This window comes from Lipotes vexillifer, unplaced genomic scaffold (assembly GCF_000442215.2).
Source record: "Lipotes vexillifer unplaced genomic scaffold, Lipotes_vexillifer_v1.1 scaffold946, whole genome shotgun sequence".
Classification (NCBI taxonomy): domain Eukaryota; kingdom Metazoa; phylum Chordata; class Mammalia; order Artiodactyla; family Lipotidae; genus Lipotes; species Lipotes vexillifer.
The window spans coordinates 2503200-2521575 of NW_006776646.1; positions in this window are offsets into that span (position 1 = coordinate 2503200).

Genomic DNA, 18376 nt, shown 5'->3' on the forward strand with positions numbered 1-18376 from the left:
TTTCTCTACTGTCTTGGTCTGGGCCTCATCGTTCCCTGCCCATGTTATTGCAATAGCTTCTTAACAGGTCCCTCTGTCTCTGGTTTATCCCCTCACTAGGTTCCTGTATTCAGCATGGCCAGTATAATTCTCCACTTTCATCATGTCATTTTTTTGCTTAAAACCTGACAATGCCTATTATTTATTTATCATAATGAAACTTTTCAGCCCTTCTAACTTAAAGTCAAATACTGAGTTCTGGCCAGCAGAGTGTGGGCAGAGGTGATGTGCCCATCTCCATGCCTGGACCACAAGACCTTCCACACTATTGGCTACATGCTTTCTCTCTTCCATCATCTGTTGACTGAATGTAGGCAATCCAGTGGAGAACTTGGAGGTGATAGGGGATGGAAGAACCAATAAAAGAGTAGGGTCTTTGAATAACTTCATGGTGCAGAGCTTCTTACCCCCAAATCCCACTCTTGCCATTGGACTCTTATGTAAACCAGAAAGAAAATTCCATTGTGTGAAGGCAGTGAGGTTGTTTGGGGTATTTGTTGAAGCAGTTAGCCGGTTATCCTAATATGTATCAATTTTGCAATAACAGTGTTATCAGTGCAAATCAAGATTAATCAACTTGCTGGGAGGTTATTATTTGGATTTGGGACTTTTTGTGCACAGTTTTTTCATTAGTTCCTTGCATATGGCTTTTGAATATAATTGTCTTTTTACTTTTATAATTCTTTAAGCAAGTAATTTTTAATACTGTTTTAGAGCATTCGAAAATGTCTATTCATTTGTTCATTCGTTCATGGATGCAACAAACATTTATTTAGCATCTATTTTGTCCTAGGAACAAAGAAGAAGAGAAAAAAGGTTATATCTTCAATATACTTTTAAAAAGTTAATGGTATATTACAGTTTTATCCTGAGCCCATTTACTACTTAATTTTTACACTCAGCGTAAAACCTCAACATTACCACTCTTCTCAGGGTTCCAAGGGATTAGAATCATTTTCAGTTCTTATCTGAGACACCCAGAATTGTTCTGTTGCCTGATTCTTCCTAGGGTTTGATGGTAATGGAAGAGTTTTTGTTTGTTTGTTTTTCATTATTCCATCTGAAGGAAAAATTCTCTTTTACTGAATTCCCACCCTTGTACAAAACCAATATAGGTTTTCTTTTGCAAGCACCCATTACTTTAGGCAATCCTTTTCATGGCTTGAGAACTTTGATGGCAATACCTTAGTAAAGAAAGCACCTCGCATCACTCCTAGAAGCTGAGTTTTTGTTGGGTAACTAGGTCTAGGGACAGAAGAAGGAAATCACATCTTCTGACATGGTCCAGGACTGAAAGAGTGGGTCATTCTTGGCCAATTCTTTTTCAACCATTCTTCTCTCTGCCATCTGATAAAGTCTATCTTGTATCTGAGGGCTTAAACATGACATTTACTAGCTCCCCACTATGGAATTCACATTTTGGACAAGTACAGGGATGTCAAGAGGGTCTTGACACTTTATTTCAAAATCTTGTTTTGCTTCCCAATAGCACCAGTGGCTCATTCTTTGCATTTCCTGCTATAGGAAAATATATATGCCAAGAGCTTTAGATTTGACTCCTGGGTTACTTAAAGTGCCAAATTAACAGGTGAGCTTGGTCAATGCCATTTTCAGGTGTGTGTAAGATCCTTGATAATATCTTTCATAACCTTTCTGAGTAAGGGTTGAGGCATGTCAAGAAAGGTCAAGAAAGGGGAGAGGGAGGTTAAAAAGAAGCCTGATATTTGGTTTCTGAGCCTGGCCCTGGAACCAGATCTAACATATATACACTACCAAACATAAAATAGATAGCTAGTGGGAAGCAGCCGCATAGCACAGGGAGATCAGCTTGGTGCTTTGTGACCACCTAGAGGGGTGGCATAGGGAGGGAGGGAGGGAGATGCCAGAGGGAAGAGATATGGGAACATATGTATGTGTATAACTGATTCACTTTGTTATAAAGCAGAAACTAACACACCATTGTAAAGCAATTATACTCCAATAAAGATGTTAAAAAACAAAACAAAAACAAAAATAAAAGCTCTAGGGACCAGCGCCAGCAACCATAGAGACCAAGCTGCTAATCTTCTTTGTTTTTCCTATACGTTAGTGGGCTCAATAAAATGATGACACTTCACATTGTATTGTCATTGCCTGTCATTGTCATTTATGTTTGTCTTCCATGTTTGAAGGAAAGGACCATGTGTTACCTTTGAATCTTGAAACAAACACATTCAATAAAGTTTTGGTGGCTAAGGGAGTGAATAAGTGAAGTGACCTCTACATTTGACCATCATTGAAGTATAATAGGATGATGTAATTGAACTAAAGACCTGATCACGTATGAATCCTGTGCTCCCATTTAGTCTTTTTACAGAATAAGGGTGGTAAAGGAAGAAATTAGTAGCAAGAAATAGGAATGAAGGGCAGGGTAGTGTAGATGGGGAGGAATGGGTGAAAGTTAATCATTAGAGAACAGAAGAGATTGAAAGGTGAGACGAAATAAGATTTATAGATGGAGATAGAGAGAGAGCTATGGAAGAGATGAACATGTTGGTGGAATCAGCCAGTAAGCATCCAGGATTATAGTCAAGTAGTTCTCTGACCCACCAAACAGCATGTTGGGAAGATGTAGTACAGTAAACCATGGAGTTTCTCAGAGGGAAGCTGTTGCATAGATAAGAAAGTCCGATTATTCTGTATTATTATTTTCCTTTCATGTTGGGAGGATGTACCAGTAACATTTGGAGTCTCCTTTCAGCCAAATAGCTCCCATATGCTACATAATTCTGCTGCTGATTAAAATCCTATGGAAGATTCAGGCTGTATCTGGAACAATAGCAGGCTGAATTAGATTTACCAGTCTTCAGGGGAAGAAAAGATCAAATTTCCCCCTTCAGCAACTTTGGGACCATGCCATTTGCCGAGATGACAATGGATGTGAGTTGTACACTTTCTGTTTGTGCGCCTGCTGCCTGTTAATCACAAGTTCCTGGCATTTTGTGATATATTTTTCCCTATTGATATCTTATGGGCTTTGTCATTTAAAGGCAAGGGCATTTCTGTAAAAACTGTTACTGAAACATGTATGAAAAATTAGGGAGACCAGTAGGGAGACAGAGTTGTGGATGATGTGAGGAAAAACACAGTCTTTAGTCAGAGAAATCTGGGTTTCAGTATGCTTTTTAACGTTTTAGTATGTGACCTGGACAAGTGATTTAAGTCCTCTGAACTTTGATTCCCTTATCTGTAAAATGGGGATAATGATAGTTACATCAGATGATTATTTTATGGATTAAATTACATAATTTATGTTTGGCTGTGCATTCTGGAAAAATCTAGGTAGTGAGAATTGCAAAGAACTCGCAGCTCGAAAACACCATTCCAACCCCGGCCCTCAGAGACTTGGCCAAACTTTAACATGGCTTCTAGCAGCCTAAGACCTCGTGTCCCTGGGACAACGAGCCCCCTTTGGAGTTCTTGTTTTGAAAAGCTCAGGGATGTCAGAAGAATTTACTGTTTGTTCTAGCCAACACCAGTTCTCTTCTTAGAGCATCTACTAAGAAAGTCTTGCAATTGTGAATCCTTCCTCTGAACCTTTAAGATGTAGATGTATCTCCCATAACTCAGAAGTCTTTCTCAAGGACCTGAAAACCATTCCTTTGAGATGTAACAATCAGGAAGGCCAGGGGCTCTATCTCCTACACTCTGGGAAGATAGGGTCCTGACTTTAATAATTGCCACGTAGCAGAGTCAGCTGGCTGGCCTAATCACGTTTACACTGATCAGCCCTTGGTAATTTTGAGTCCCTGCTCGCTTCCCTTTTCTACACCGGCATTCTGCCTTTAAAATCCCAGTCACCACTGTGCAAATCAGAATGGAGCTCAGCTCTTTCCCCTACTGTCAGTATTTACTGAATAAAATCTGTTATCACTCTAACTAATGTCTGGCTTTGTTTCTCTTTGGAAGTAAAGGCTGGCTTTGTGGTAACACCTACCAAACCTCTGCCCCCAGGTCTCTTTTAATGGGATATGTGTGTGTGTGTGTGTGTGTGTGCGTGCCTGCGTGTGTGTGTGTGTGTGTGTGTGTGTGTGTGTTCCGAAGGAGAGAGTGAGGTTCAGTCTTGTCAGGAAAGGTCATGGGAAGAAATTGGGAAAATGTGAGAAGGCTGTTGAAGGAGAGAGTTCAGTCTTGTCAGGAAAGGTCATGGGAAGAAATTGGGAAAATGTGAGAAGGCTGTTGTATGTTTCCTGACTGTCTCTGGGGAATAGGCTTGAGGGTTAGTTTCTTCTCATACATTTTTCAAAGGCCAGAAATATAACTTAAACAAACTTTCATTATTTTAGCTTAAACCAAAATGGAATTTAAGGTGGATCCAGCTTAGGGCAAGGTGGGATGCAGATATTTAAAGGATGAAATTGGGGCTCTGTTTCTTCCTCTAGATTTTGCTGTTCAATAAAATGCTCTGTGTTTACAGAAATGTTTTATATCTAAACTGTCCAATATGATAGCCTTTGTGACTATTAAGCACTTGAAGTGTGGCTAATAGCAACTGAGGAAATGAATGTGTTAACTTAATTTTAATGAATTCAAGTGTAAAGCCACATGTGGCTGGTGGCTGCTCTGGTATAGGGCACAACTCTAAATCATGCTATGCTTGCCTCTTCTTGGCTTTATTCTCAGGCTGTCTCCATGTGGTGTCAGTGGCTCCTGGAAACTGCAGAATTAGTTGGTCCTCAAATAATATGATCTCACAGGAGAGAAAACCATCTCTTCTTCAGCAGCCTTATCCATCCCTGAGAAGGATTCGAATTGGCCTTGTTGAGGTAAGTCATGATGTGCGGGAGGGTGGACACTCATGGTCCACCCTGAGTCACATCCTGTTGTGGGCCATTCAGTTCACTGTCTTCCAGAATTGCTTTGAGTTTGAGAGCAATAGTTATCAAGTAGTGGTTAAAGCAAAAGTAGACCAACTTTTTGAGACAGGGCAGAAGTAGTGGTACCTTGTGGCCTTGGTGACAGAGTGCTGCACATTGTTGAGGAATGGAACATTTCTTCTTCATCACAGAGAGGATTTGGCACCTAAAGTCCTGGTCAGGCAGCAGCAGAAACCGTACAATTTATAAAGCAGTGTCCTCAAAACAACAACAGCAGCATCCAATACGCATTCAAGAAATCTTATGTACAGAGAGCAATAAAAAGGTAGGAGAGTAAAGAAGACAGTAAGAGCATGACAGGTGTTATGTGGCCCCTGTAACGGGCATTCTGCTTCATGAGCACATGACAAACACTCTTCAGGGACTCTCAGAACACTAGAGAGGATCTGATAGGCATCCGGAATACCTGTGAGTAAAGGTTGGAGTTAAATACAGGAAATAAGGCTTTACTATTAATGTGACAATAGTTGTGCTCAAGGGCTGGTAATGCTGAAGTATTTGAATTACATATTTAAGCACTTGGAACTATGAGGTGCTCAAATTTTACCTGCCAGTACCAGTGTATGCACATACACAAACACAGCCTACATTCATTCCTCCTTGAATAAGTACACACTTTTTCTGTGCTTTATCGAAGTTGGTGGTATGAAGAGACATGCTAGAGTTAACTTCAGGACTTAGCATATCCTTTAGAACTCTGAGGGTTCATTTTCTGAAACCATAAGAGTTACAAAAATCCACTGTTGAGAATGTTGGAAGCAAATCTATAGACCAGGACTAACATTCAGCATTGTACAACATTTAACCATATCTTTTATCAAAATATAAAATGATTTTGGATGGACCTGTTATATATAGCAACTTTCCTGAGTCTCTCAAGTTTCCTCCTACCCCTTATTGCTTAAGCCACTTCTGCCTCTTGCCACAATCCAGCAATTGAAGGGTTGATTCTCAACACGGGCAGGGGCCTCAGGGACCAAGGCACTCTAAACCAGCTTATGTTCAGATTTGTTAGTGGTCTTGCCATTCATTTTCTCTAAAATCCCGATTGCTAAGCACCATCTTTGGCTCCTCAGGAAAACCCACGATGACCATTCATGTTCCACTAGCATTTTATTTTGCTTGTGTTTATTCATCCACCTAAGTTGTTACTGATTTGCTGATTACATAACTTTTACATCCTCTTGTGATCAAACAGTAATGGAACTTTTAAGATATGTTGCCTCGTTTTAGGGAAGCTATAAAGTCTTTGCTTTATATCAGATGAATATATTAAGAAAAAGGTGTTAAAATTTGATTTTGTAATGATAGAACGCACAGTCAGAATCTGAAAAGAAATGTTGCAAGTATGCCAGGAGACTAAGTCTTTTCTAAAGAAAACTGCCATTGGTAGCTGTAAGTTAGATAGTCATGATTAAAAATTTATGAATGCATAGGGGGCACAAGCAACTGGGACGAAAACTGTGATCAATAGGCTCCATCATTTCCAATATAATCGCCTCAAGTCCTTGCCTTACAGGTGAACATGTGGATCACTGGTAGAGAAATTTGTGTTGTGACTGGCTGAGGATGCTAATTTTCTGTCAGGAACTCATATGCCAATGGTTTGGGCTTTCCTTCAGGAAATGAATATTCACCTTCTTTACCACAAAACCAATTTCTATCCATGGTTTTATCTTTATGATATATAAATTGGTATCTTGTCAAATACACACACACACACACACACACACACACTTTGCATTATAGTTATTGGCATACATAGGTTGATTTAGTTAGGTTATGATAAAATTGTTTATGGAGATTTCTGTGGAGGCTAAGTGATTGAAAAGTTTGGAAAAAGCTGTGGCCTTAATTCAAGGCAGTTTGGATCAATAATTCTGAAGGCAAAACTGTAGCTATTAGTAAGCCTAAAACCTTGAGGGAAACAGAATTTTTCAGCTTTAGGCCATAGGGAATAAGAACACATTGTTTTGCAGTGTTTTTATGGTTTAAATTTTTGAGAGCTTCTGCAGTATAAGTCTCAACTCTTTTGCCGGGTGATAAACTCATCATGCTAGAGATGAAGCAGTGAGTTCAGATAGGTTTTTGACTTCTTTAAACCATCTTCCCTTTTTGCTCAAATATGGATCAAAACCTAGAGAGGTGACTCTTGTTTCCTCTGCCTCATTACCCTAAAACTGTGAAGAAAATTTTGAGTTTGTAAATTCCAAATGTGAATATCTCAGAGGTCAAATTTCTCTAACTCAAAATCATGTCACAGAACAATAATACATGAGCCAGCAACTCAGATCTATGTTTCTTTAGTTAGATTTGTTTGCTGAGGAACATTATGGCAACGACTATGACTTCTGAAAGTCCAACCTCAGCATTTGAGAGCATTTACTATTTAATCAAGTGGCAGAGCAGCAAACTCATTTTGAGTAAGATATTAAAAAGAAGAAAGAAATGTCATATGTCATCAGCTGGAATAATTTAACTTGCAAATCAGATGTTGGCAAGAGCTGGTTGACAGCAGATGGCTCAACTCTTCTGTGTTTGACTCCAAACCTATCCTTTCCCATTTTGTATTGGAAATCTAATTAAAAGCCTTTTTATCACCATCAGATTAATTATAAACATGCCTTTTTATCTGGTAGGAAATTGACCTGTGCTTAACAAATTTCCCCCCAAACCCTCTATTTTCCAAGATTTTCAAGAATTTTTTTCCAAGCTTATTTATTCAGACTAAATGCACCTAATCTTTATAGGTTAAATCCCATGAGCTACTACTTAGGCCAAATATGAGTTACTTATTTACTATTTAGGACATAAACTGATATTAACTTAAGAGTACTTGCTAATTTAATTTCTTTACTTCTAGTTAATTTAATGAAATTCATTGAAAGACAACTTTCTTCCAAGTAGATAATTTGCCATGGCAAATAGAATCTTATAAAGCTTAATTTTAAAGTCTTTTATCATATGGTGGTGCAATTAATATCAGAAAAAAGGACATGTGTTTCATTAACTTGTCTGTCACTCCATGAGTTTATGATGTGAGAACTGACACTTCTGTGCCATCTGTTTGTATATGACCATAATAGAAGCCGTACATGCTAGCGGACTGAAGTGTTTTCATAGAGTAAATCCACAGGTATGGGCTCAACATTTCAATAAATGTTAGATTATTCTCCACACATAATTTTGTCATTATAAGACTAATTCTTGTAGTAATGGATAAATTTTGAAAAAGCTAGTGCTCTAAAAATGGGCAGGAATGAGTATATTTCCTCAATATACAAAGGAACTGTGTATTTCAGTGGTTAAAATAAAAGAGAGAAAGTGATCATCTGGCTTTTACTTAGGATGTAGAAAGCTGGAAAGAGCATCATTACTACCCTTAAAATGAAAAAGAGAGATAATCTGCAAATTAGTAGTTGTCCTTGAATTTATCAGAGAGTTGAGGTTGTAGAGCAGTCAACTAACTCAAAATCTAAAGAAAAACATTCTTCTGGAAGGAGAAGCAAAATATGAGCAATTTCTTTCCTGGGGTAAATGTTAAACCCCATACAAGCTGTTCATGAGAATTCAACTAAAATTTCTGACAAATTACTTCAGACTGTGGACCAGCATAAGTGTATAGAATCTCTTGGGAGCTGCAGTCACAAGGAGAAATTGCCCATATGTACACGATCTTCTCCACAGACCTCACCAAAAGAGAAAAGGCATGCCTATTTCCAGGCATAAATACTATTTACAGTCATCTCTACTCTTCCACACAAGATATTCAGCTTTCAGCTGAAATGCAGGGCATACAAAGAAGCAAGGGGGAAAAAATACACTGTCAAGAGACAAAACAATCAACAGAAACTGATCAAATATGATTCATATTTTAGATTTAAAATAGCTGAATAATGTGACAAAGATTCTGGAGGAAAACGTGGACAATATGCATGAATAGATATGGAATCTCTGCTGAGAGATGGAAACTATGATAAAGAACCATATGGAAATGGAAGAAATTAAAAGCATGGTTATCAAAGAGATGAATGCCTTTGATGAATTCATCAGTACAATCAATACAGTAAAAAAAAAAAAAAAAGAAACAGTAAAGTTGGAGATAGGTCAAGGGAAGTTTTCCAAACTGACAAGCATGAAACAAAAAACTGTTAACAGTTCTTCTAAGAGCTAAAGGACAATAGTAAATGGTATAAAATAAATGGAATTGGAATCATAGAGAAGAGAGACTGAGCAGAAGAAATGTTTGAATAGATAATGACCAAGAATTTTTCAAAAGCAGTAAATTATAAAAACTATAGATCTATGAAGCTCAGAGAACACCAAATGATAAATACTTCCAAACACACCTAGAAACATAACTGTTCAAACTTCTGGAACCTGAAGACAAAGAGAAAATCTTGAAGGCTGCCAGATAAAAAGTGTACATTATATACAAAGAAACAAAAATAAGGATTGGAACAGACTTCTCATCATGAACTATGAAGTCTAGAGACAAGGGAGTAACATCTTAAAGTGCTGGAATGACAACAACAAAACCTGTCAGCCCAGATTTCATACTCAATATTTTATAGAATTGAAGGAGAAATAAAGACTTGCAGAAAAAAACAAGAACTGAGAGAATTCCTTACAAGCATACCTATTATTTATTCCTTAAAGGAAGTTCTTCAAAAATAAGGACTAAGGTACCAGACAGTAACTAGGATCTGGAAATAGCATTCATGAAGGAAAATTTAAAATTTAGTTTTCTTATTTTGAATTTCTGTAAAGATAGCTATGAAAGGCAAACATTGTATCAAAGTATTACATGTTTATGGTATATATAAAGTAAAATGCATGACAATAATAGCACAAAGGATAGGAAAGGAATTTAAATTACAATGTTGTAAGTTCCTTATAGTGCATGATTAATTAAATGTGGATATTGTAAACTCTATGGCAGTCATTAGGATGTGTAAAACTTTTAAATAATAACACCAAATTGGAGATAAGTTAGTAGATTTAAAACCAATCATTTAAATAATTACATTAAATTTAAACTGTGAAAATATACCAAATAAAAATTAGAGATTTTCAGATTGGATAAAAAAGTAGCACCCAACTATGTCCTGACAACAAGATATACTTTAAATATAATGAAATAGATTAAAGTAAAAGTATGAAAATAATATAGTGTGAAACCATTAATCAAAAGAAAACTAAAGTGTCTATATTAGTGTCAGACAAAGTGGACTTCAGAATAAGGAATAGTACTGGGACAATATTCATAGTGATAAAAGGGACAATTCAATAAAAGGATAGTAATCTTAAATATGTATGCACCTAACAACAGAGCTTAAAGTATATGAAATAAAACAGACAGAACTTATAAGAGAAATAAATCTACAAGTAGAGTTAGAGACTTCAACTTTAAGTATTAGATTAAACAAATAGAAAGTTGGTAAGGAAACAGAAGATTTCAACAACACTTATTTACCTAATGGATCTATTAGATACATATAGAACACTTCAAATCACAGCAGTAGAATACACATTTTTCTCAAGAACATATGGAACTGTCACCAAGATAGATATTATTCAAGATAGACCAATAAAGAATCAAAGTCATTTAAGGTTTGTTCTCAAATCAAATGGGATTTAAACTAGAAACCAGCAACAGTAAGATATCTGAAAGATTTCCAAATATTTGAAAATAAACACTTCAAAATAGCCCATGGTTCAAAGAGAATGTCACAAGGGAAATTCAAGCATGTTTTGAATCAAATGAAAATAAAAGTTCTATGTGTCAAAATTTGTGGGATGTAGCTAAAGCAGTTTAGAGTTAAATTTATAGCTTTTAATGCTTTTTATTTGAAAAGCAAAATTTTATTTTTTTAATTTTTTTAATTAATTTTTATTGGAGAATAGTCGCTTTACAGGGATTTTTTTTCCTATTATAGATTGTTTATTATTTGTCGACAACATTTATGAAGACCATTATAAAATTTTGTTGAAATACAGTAAGGAAGATCTAAATACATGGTGAGCTATAACTTGTTCATGGATAGGAAGAGTTAGTATCATTAAGATGTTAATTCCTCCAAAATTGTCCTATGGATTGCATGTAATTTCATCCAAACTCCCTATGGGGCTTTTCATGGAATTGGACAAGTGAATTCTACATATATATGGAAGTGCAAAGAGCTAAGATGATCCTGAACAAAAGCAAAATAGAACTTTCCCTACCAGAGAATAGTATAGAAAAGAAAATGAACAAACCACAGATATATGCATCAATATGCATGAATCTCAAAATATTAACATTGAGCCAAAACAAAAAAGGCCACAGCTATGTAAAATATTCCAGTTTACACATTTAGAGAACAGGCAAGTGGAGCTATATTTCTTAGGGATACATACACATGAGATGAAACAATGAGGAAAAGCACAGGGATTATTAATAAAATCCAGAGTAATAGCTACAAGGGACTGATAATAATTAATTAAGTTGGGTGGTGAATACACAGGTGTTCATTTTATTATTCAAAGTGTCTTCTTACACATTATTCTCTTTGTGTATATTTTATAATAAAACAATTTAAGAGATGGAATGCTCAGAAAATAGTGAGTCATGTTGAAACCCTAAACAAAGAATGTATTAAGTTTTGCCATGCTTTTTTAGAATAGTTTAAAAAAAACAACCATAACTGAAAGGGAACAGGAGGGGTCCCTCAAAAGTAATGTTGTCCAAAGTTTAAAACTCCAATTTTTTTTAACATCTTTATTGGAGTATAAATGCTTTACAATGTTGTGTTAGTTTCTGCTGTATAACAGTGAGTCAGCTATATGTATACATATATCCCCATATCCCCTCCCTCTTGCGCCTCCCTCCCACCCTCCCTATCCCACCCCTCTAGGTGGTCACAAAGCACCGAGCTGATCTCCCTGTGCTATGCAGCTGCTTCCCGCTAGCTATCGATTTTACATTTGGTAGTGTATATATGTCAGTGCTACTCTCTCACTTCATCCCAGCTTACCCTTCCCTCTCCCCGTGTCCTCAAGTCCATTCTCTACGTCTGCATCTTTATTATTGCCCTGCAACTAGGTTGATCAGAACTATTTTTTTTTTTTAGATTCCATGTATATGTTTAGCATACGGTATTTGTTTTTCTCTTTCTGACTTATTTCACTCTGTATGACAGACTCTAGGTCCATCCACCTCACTGCAAATAACTCAATTTTGTTTCTTTTTATGTCTGAGTAATATTCCATTGTATATATGGGCCACATTTTCTTTATCCATTCATCTGTCGATGGACACTTAGGTTGCTGAAAAGCAAAGTTTTAAATCAACAGTTTAAGATTCCACTTCAGGAGACTAGAAAAAAAAAAAAAGAGAGAAAATTAAGCCCAAAGCAAATATCATAGAAGAAATAATAACAGAGCAGAAGCCAATGAAATTAAAGACAGAAACATACGAGAGAAAATCATAGTACGCAAAAGCCAGTTTCTTGAAAATGACAGTAAAATTGATGAACCTTTAGTCAGGTTAACCAAGTAAAATGAGAGACAACACAAACTGTAAATATTGGAATGAAAAAGGGTACGTTACCACAAACCTTGGAGACATTGAAAGAATAAGCAGAGACTACTGTAAAGAATTCAGTGCACATGAGTTCAACAATTTATAGAAAATGGACAAATCTCTTGAATGATAAAAACTGCCAATGATCACTCAAGAAAAATAAATAACCTGAATGGATCTATAGATCTCTGTAGATTTTTATCCATATATAGAATACATCCACAACGTTTAAACAACCTGCCCTTTGCTCCAGAGAAAGACACTGTCTCTCTCCTCCACGGCTGTTCACTATAAAAACATTCTTGAAAGATAGTATGGAACAAAGACAGTAAGTTCCTCTGCTTATAAGATGTGAATAAATGCAAGAGACCCATGGAGAATTGTCTCCTAACAGGATTGAGATGATTTAGGGATGGTTGAAATTCTGTAGACTCTGGTTCTCCTTATATCTTATGTGTAGCTCTCCAGAAGTTCCAAATGAGAAACTGCGAGCCTGGGAATTTTCTAGGTCCCCTGTTTTTTTGATGGTCTTGGACAACAATTTCTGTCTCTTTAGCAGTGGAAGATTACAGAAAAATTCATCCTGCATTTCACCGGTTTTGTATCTTTTGTCCCACGAGATTATTCAAAGCTCTTTTGACTTCTCTGCCCCTTAACAGAAGTCATGAGACTTCTGGGTCAGAGTCAAAGGACAGTTTCAGTTTCTTCTAGCAGTGTGTCATAGCACAATTTTCTAGTTTTAGTTTTCCACACCCTGTCACTCAGATGTGGACACAACGAGCGTCAGTTGACACCTGCACACACAGAGGGGTGTGTAGTCCCTTGACTTAATTCTTGACATTTAGTCTCACTCCAAGAATTGCCTGAGAGAAGAAATGGCCAACACGTTGTCTGCTCACCTCTCTGTGGTTCCAGTGTCTCTGTGCTTTTGGCTCCTCTACTTCTAGAAGCTTCAGCCAGTCTCTAATGCCTTAAATCAAAAGCTTCTTTATTTTCCTTTTTCCTGAGAGGACTACTGGTTTCTGCAAGTAATTCCACCTTAGCTGCTTGCAAGATTCTTCAATTTAGTCACACTTCAAATTATATTACATATTAGTTTCTTGTTTATTTTCCGTCTTTTTTAGGGCTGTAAGCTCCATGAAATCAGGTTACTTTTGTTAATTCTTCAGTGAATCCCCAGTGCCTTGAAAAGCACATGGCAACTGGTAAGCATTCAGTAATATTAAGTAAGTAGACAGCTGGACTCATTTAGGTGAAAAATCACAATTTAAAAAGTTTCTAGCTGGATGTCTGCTGACATATCTAATCATTTCTACTTCTACCTATATCTCTGTTAGTATATATTTTCTCAGTGAAAATAGCTCACATTTTAGCATATAAATTTATTAATGCACAGATATGTCTTTAGCTCTAACTAGGGGGAGATGCATAAATGTTCTGTGAGTTTAGACATAGTTACCTTTTTCTCTGTGACCTAAAAGAAGGTGTAAATAGAGATTATTTTGTGCACACATCCTGTTTCTTCTCCTTGTAGAGTGTTTTCAACTCTCTGCAGCTTCATGCCTGCTGTCTTCTTCCTTTGATCAAAATTACACTCATTTTGGATCCAGTTAAAAAGTCACCTTTTATAAAAAGTCTTCTGAGACTCTTTCATGGTAACTCAATTATTCTCATCTCCGTGCTCCCACAGCTCTGCATGCATTTATCTGTTACAGCCCTTATTATACCGTCTTTTAGTTAATTGCTTACATGGCCTGGGTTCCTACCTGATTACTGAACTCCTTTCGTAAATGTCTTTGTGTCTTTAGTACCTAGCACATGGTCTGGCACATAGAAGGATTTTAGAAAATGTTGCTTGGATGCATTATTAAATTTAAAATGCTATCTATCTTAGGAATATGCACATTTAAAAAAGACAACAAAATGAAACTAATTTTGGAATTTTGACTAGCAATCAGCTGTGTATGGAAGCCACTGAAGGAAGGGGAGGCCTTCCCAGAGCCACTTGACTCTATTATTCTGTTTATTCGTGAACTTATACACTTTAAATCCTTTTTCCACAACTTATATTTTTGGAATCAGCTTTGATTTGGGGGGAGGGGAGGCTATAGGGTGTCATCTATATGGTATAATTTTAAGAGAACCAGCAAGATTTTCCTCTCTCTATTTGTGTTAGGAATTCCACATATAGTAATCTACTGCCTTGTTTTAGCTCTGCAATCATGCTGTAGACTCATCTTTAAAAATACTTTTACGTAGGGACGTATATCAACTTATTAAGTAGATAATTTCTCTTTGTGATAGAAGAAATCTGGTCTGGTGATACCATGCATATCTGGAGAGGGGTATGAATAACAGAAAGGATAGAACCGAGATAGCAAGGTTGACAAATGGGGAAACGAAAGACCACTGGTGAATTATTGGCACCTTTGTAAAAAATTTAATCTTCCCTTGAGATGCTATTTTTATATTGTATTTTCCTACTCTGCCAAATTAATGCAAATAGTGCTCTAAATATCTCCTTAAGTGTTTATTTAGTAGACTGTTATATGTCTCAGATGTTGAAAAAAGTTGGGGTTTGTTTTGAAAAGCATATGAAGGCCATTTAGTATGAGAACAAATTTACAGAGACATGAAAATATCCCAATATTTTCTGTTTCTGACTTAACTATTCAAATCACATGTGAAAATAGGTATTTTATCCTATTTTTGCTCTTTACCACCAAACATTAAGAATTATAGTAGCTTTAATGCAAATAATCTATTTTGGTTTGCTTTTTATAGGTTGATGGCAGTTTAAGTATCTTGGACCATGAGTACTTCCATTTGGCATGACGTTGCTCTATACTTGCGAAAGAATTTGCTTTTGTAAATAGACTGCTGTGTCTCTCACCGGCAATATTTAGAGCCTGTAGATATAGGTAAAAGGATGGTGATGGTAGGCTTATTTAAGTTGGCCACAACCAAAATCAATATCTGTAAACCTTTTCTCGACATGTGCTTACAATATAGAACCATGTGTTCCATGTATATGATATGATTAAAGAATCCTTAGCTTCTATGAAAAAACATACCTATATTTTTGCATTGAAGAGTTTATCTACATAATGAGATGTCACCTCACACCTGTTAAGATGGCTCTTACAACAACAACAATAAAGGTAACAAGTGTTGAGAAATTGGAACCCTTGTGCACTGTTGGTGGGAATATAAAATGATGTAGCCACTATGGAAAATAGTATGGAGGGTTCTCAAAAAATCACAAATAGACTACCACATGAACCAGCAACCCCTTTTCTGGGTATATAGCCAAAAGAATGGAAATTAAATCTGGAAGAGCTATCTGCACTCCCATGTTCATTGTAGCATTATTCACAATAGCCAAGACATGGAAACAACCCACATGGCCAAATTGATAAAGAAAATGTGGTAAGCACACAAAATTTTTTAAAGAGTGTAGATGTCGTATTAAGTGTTCTTAACAAACACACATACACACACACATACACAAAAGCAGAAGGACAGAAGAAAACTTTGGAGGTGATGGATATGTTTATTACCTTAATTGTTGTGATGGTATCACAGGTTCTGCCTATGTTCAAACTCATCAAATTATATACATTAAATATATGCAGTTTTTTTGTATATTAATTATACCTCATTAAAGCTGTGGGGAAAAGAAGAAAGAACATGCTTAAAAAGGTTTAACAGTGGAACGGTAGAACTAACCATGCAGAGGATGTAGGTTACAGCTAAGCCAGGGGCCTTTGTTAGTTCCCCTGTCCGCCTGGTAATATATGGGACTTGAGCTCAGCTCATTCCTTATCCAGTCTCTTTACTTTCTCTTTTTTCTTCGGAGTACTTAGGAGCTCACAGCCCTCACTTGCAGGAGGCAGAATGGTGTAGGGGTTGAAGCACAAACTCCAGACTTTGGCTCTTCATAACTATGTAACGTTGGGCAGGGAACCAATCCTCAGGTTCTGTGTAGTTATGTGTGAACATGAGGTTTAAAAACAATACCTACCTATGAGGTTGTGGTGAGGGTTTAATTAGATAATACACAAAGCACAGAGCTGGAAGACAACAAATGTTTAATAAATAATAGTTGCCATTATTATTATGGTTAATGTAATAATATTTCCCCCTCCTCATATTTCCAAAAAGGATGGAAAGTTAGCACTTCACTCACCTAGAGGAGAAGTTATGGTGGATTAGGGGAAGAGCCTCTATTCGCTTTCTGTTCACTCCTACCCATGGATGAAAGACTAGGAAATTTTATGTTAGGAACATTCAATTCCTAATGTGCCCAGTCCAACTCCTTCTTACTTTTTAGAGCCTGTTTGCCCACAGGGCATTAAATTCTGGTATTTTCTCCACCAAGTCTGCCTCTTGCTTGCTGTTGTCCAGCTATGCCAGTGTCTAATTTAGGATGAAGTCTAAACAAGCTCATTTAACTGCAGATCTTGAGCCACATTCTGCAGTCAGCTTTGTCAGTAGTAAGTGTGATAATTTTATCTCCATCTGTCTGACTTTCCTCCCTCTGTTATGAAGTTGAACATGGAAAGTGAAAGGGTTATTTACTTGCCCCCTTACTCCCCGGGGTTTTCATTTTCTAAGTTATTGCTGTGTCTTTGGTGCTATTAACTGCAGTTATCATTGTGGAATTTCTTTACATTTTGAGCCTTAGGCGTTATTCCCCCACCTGCTGGCTGCCCCCTTGCCAGGCAATAGCCATTGCCCCTGTTGGACTGCTTCCACAAATGCCTTTGGCCCTGGTCCCATCACAGCTGCAGGCTGATGTGGGAGATGGTGCTGCCTTAGACACTTTCTCAGTGTTTGCCACTGCCCCTTCCACTGTTGCCATCACAGAGATATGGCCACCTGGTGTGGCCAGCATCCGGAAGGCACATTGCACACAGTTTAGGAAACAGTATCTTTTAGTGCCAGGCCCCATGGACTGGCCCTGGGAGCTCTCTTCTGCAAACGAAGTAAGACACTTCTCCAAATATTCAGGACATGTGCCGTGTTTAATCTGCCTACACTGTGAGAATGGTTGCTTTTCCATTCCCGTGTAGATTGCCTCCTTGTTGAATATACAGATTTCCTCCTTAGAAGCACTCCCATTATTGTGTATCGACACTTAATCCCTCTCTTTTAGGGATCTTCTCCTCTATAGTGAGGAAATCTCTCCTCTCAGGGTTCGGCTGACAGCTGCTGAAATGAATACCTGGTCAGAGATTGTGTGGCGAGAAGCAAAAGCATATTGTCAGTCATGCAGGAATTTCTTGGCCTATGTTTTATGCAAACAGCTGCTGCATTTTCCGTTTTTAACTTGGCAGGCCATATTTTAAATATGCATTGCCAAAAATTACGGCTCATTTACTGTACTTTCCTTCTCCCAATTGGAAAAGAAGGGTCAAATAGAGAGCTAAAGTGGGGTCAATATGGAGTTGAACCTCTAGTAAATGACAATATTTACTTATCAGCATCAGATGTTTTGGGGGTATTCGTGTGGTCTGTTCCATTTATGTATGTATATATGTGTGTGTGTGTGTGTGTGTGTGTGTATGTATATATATACACACACACATACACACATAATATATATATATATATCATGTATATTATATATATATATTATGTGTGTATGTATGTATGTATTTATGAAGCAAATCAGCCCTAGGTTTTTACAGAGTAGACAACCATGAAATTAATGGTTTGTGATGGTTTCCTAATGCCTACAGAGATTTCTGGTCTAGTAAAACATGATCTTTTACAACCTTGAAATAGTGTTTATTTCCGTTACTAAAATTTCTTATATCAGGTATTACTCTTACAGTTATTCCCCACCAGTTGA